This window comes from Myotis lucifugus, unplaced genomic scaffold (genome assembly GCF_000147115.1).
Source record: "Myotis lucifugus unplaced genomic scaffold, Myoluc2.0 scaffold_8, whole genome shotgun sequence".
Taxonomy (NCBI): domain Eukaryota; kingdom Metazoa; phylum Chordata; class Mammalia; order Chiroptera; family Vespertilionidae; genus Myotis; species Myotis lucifugus.
The window spans coordinates 15,597,654-15,601,108 of record NW_005871056.1 but is presented as its reverse complement, the minus strand read 5'-3'; positions in this window follow the sequence as shown (position 1 = coordinate 15,601,108).

The following is a 3,455-nucleotide window of genomic DNA, read 5'->3' as shown; positions in this document are numbered from 1 at the left end:
CCCACAAGGTGCTTGCATGCTATATTTTTTCCCCTCAGAATTTTGTATGATTAGCTTTGTGTAAATGTACTTAAATCTATAATGTATAGCATGACTGGCATTTGTGGCAGGGAACCAAAAGAACGGAAATGAGTTGTGTCATTCACAAATGTGGCTTGTGTTGTCTCAGTGATATACACTGACTAATGAAACGGAACTTTTCATGGATAATATTTTTAGGTGGTTTTAATGTTATCACTATCATATATAAAAGATGCCATATCAGATAAATATGGTTTCACTCATAGTGGTTATTTAACATTTTAGATATGTTTTTTAGCTTAAGTTATATGTTAATGTTACCTTATAAAATAATCACTTGTGTTTTTTCACTTGTGTTTCCTTTTGTTTGGAATCCATCGTGATCTTGATATGATTATTTTCTGAAAGATCATAGAGGCCTTTTTCATAGGATGTATTTAATCAATATGCTTGAAAATTTTTGTATCTTCTGATACTGTTTTGTGTCTAGGAACTTACATACTTTCTGAAGTTATTCTGGCCTTTCTGGGGGAGAATGGTTATTTACTTTTGCCTTTGGATAGGAAAATAACATAGGGCAAAATGCAGATGTGCAGACAACCACTTTTATTTTTTCCTCTTCGTATTGAAATAACTTATGAAACATTAGGCCATAGTTAAGGATAGTCTGTGGTTATTAGGTACATATTATCAATGAGAAATTGGATCATAAATAGAATATAATTTTCTTATAACTTCTAATTCCACTCTGATGATTTGTCAGTTTAATTTGAAACTAAAAGGCCTCGCAGTGAATTTTGTTTATAAAAATTTTTCAGGTATTGGAAACTAAAGCTTGATAGGAATATTTTAAGACAAAACTTACTCTGACTGCAAAATGTGTGAGATAATGTATATTTTAATACAAATGATTGCTATTTGTAATTTGATTTAAAACATCCTTTTATGGGCTTAAAAAGTATGATAGACAGTAATTGGTACCATTTTTTTACAGCTAAAATTTCAAAAATACGTGGTAAAATGGCATTTTTAACCTTTCATTTGATTCAGTGATTGATTTACCTGTAAAGATTTGGGGAAGTTCATGAAAGATGAGAGAATATAATTTCTTTCACTTATCAATACATATTTTGTTAAACCAGAGTCTTATGAAAAGTATCCTGTCGTGTATTTGTCTAAATCGAGTAAAAGATACTCAGTAACTTGGGGGAGGGAGAAGCTGTTAGAAAACATCACTTTAGAGAATTCTTTTATTCTGACTAAATATATTCAGACTCTTTAACACTTTATGAAGCAAATTTGAAATATAACAAAGGAACAATGAAGCTAAATCTCAGTCTACTTTATACTAGCCCTCACTGAGCAAGGAATTTGTAATCCCATCCTGCCTCTCAGTTTTTGCACCATATTGATTTTGTTTGCTGAATACCTCAGGGAGAGATGTAAGGATCACATTAACTATCTTTGATATAAAGACAGGGGAAAGGAATTTTCTGCTTATTGGAATGAGATCTTAGTATTTTTTAAAAACTAAGGTTATTTGGCCAGGTTTGCCTCATGCATTCGACTGTTGGTTTGGTCTGACTGCTTTCTCTTCTGTGCTCTTCCTTTCTTCATAGCATGAGAATTCTGAGTTTTGATGGCAAACTAAAGTAATAAGAATCATTTTCTTAGTCATGTTAGTTATGTATATACACCCAGAGCTGGGAGTACTCCTTGACCTATGTTATGAATCACACACAAAAAAGCAAAGGACATAGGAATTTATACAGAATTTGTTTCTATCTGGGAAATCAAGTTTTTGTTGTGCTACCTAATTGAGGGAAAATGCCAAATTCCTAGCTGCTCTGTTTTAAAAAAGATGAAAACATGGGAGGAGCCTGAGACCTCTGCATCAGGATTTGGTCTGAGTAGAAAGGAAGATTTTTGTTTCAAATTGCCAGCTGCTTATGTCATACTGACTCCCTTATTATGCCTTTAGTTGGCCTGTCAATATGGCCAAACAGCTAGATAAGTGTGGGGCAGGACAAAGGGCTCTTTGCACAGCAGGGAGGCAATGTTGGTGGGGGAGGGGTGGGAGGTAGAAAAGACAGGAGGAGGAGGTTCTTTTCCCTGGGAGATTATTCACTTTGGCATACAATTAAAGAAATCATTTGTATTTCCTACTGAAGCATTGAATTTGTGCCAACCTTATACTGTTAACCTGAAATTTAGTATAGCCCTGAATATATGGTAGGGACCCATCCTCTCCTGCAAGGAAAAATAAAAAATTAAAGCTTTGTGTAGATGAAAAGAAAATAAATTCCATGCACTCCACTCTCCTAAATACAAGTCACCTCCTGAGTAGAGCAGTTCTGGAGCCTCTAGAGCAGAACTCTCATTTAAGAAATGGAAAAGGATATTATAGCTGAATAAAACTTAAATTTCAACATACACATTGTCTTTATTTGAGTTGGAGTTAGACCAAAATAGGTAAAAAAAATAATTTGTTTCCCTTTGTAAAATAGTTGCATATCGTTAATTCCAGTTATATAATGTAGAGAACACCCTCCAGCATTTACATGTTGGCTTGCCATCATGTACAATGCTAACTGAAGAAAGGCTACTTACTGTTTCAGTCTTGCCCTGCTTCCTGAAGAACCTGATATTCCCCAGAGATTTTTCCTTCCCCCACTTTTATAGTGTTGGCACTGCCTTGTTTGATACATCTTGCTTAATTCCCAACTAAAAGTGTGGTGGTTGCATCCATGTTACTAGAATTAATATGAATCTTAGAGTTGGAAGAGATCTGTGGGTTATCTGGCACTTACAGCAAAATTATAATGAAATATTCAAAGTTTGGGCCCAATGGAAGTTTTCATTAATATGTTAAAAGGCTCAGTGTTCTGAACAGTATTTTTAGTTACTTTTAAAATAAATGTTGATACTAGTACATGTGTGTTAGTTGTGGGGTTTTTCTTACCAAAATATTAAAGAATTGCATTCATAGAAAAATTAGATAACAATTATTTGGATTGCAAAAGGATTCCTCCTTAATAAAGGAGTATATGCTGAGTTTCTTTTAAATGCTTAATATATTTTAAGAGAATTTGATGTTTAGAAATAATTCGTTAGAACTCAGTTTTCCAAGAGTACATCTGTTGCTGAAATTAAGATGCCACCTGTATTGCAATGTTATTAAACTAGCCTTAAAGTTTTCCCTTCTATCCAGACTGCAGGAGACTAACTGTAAGGACACTGCAATGCTAATTTTTACTTATGGATCCAGAGATTGTGACTGTTAGCAAAGAAGAGGTGTGTGTTTTAACTTAGTAAAATAACTAAAAACTGCCTTTAATTCACATTGTAATATTAAGCAAGCCTGACCAAACTTTGTGCCTTTTCTCTCTGCAAAAGAAAGATACATGTGTTACCTACTTAACTTTAAATTTCTG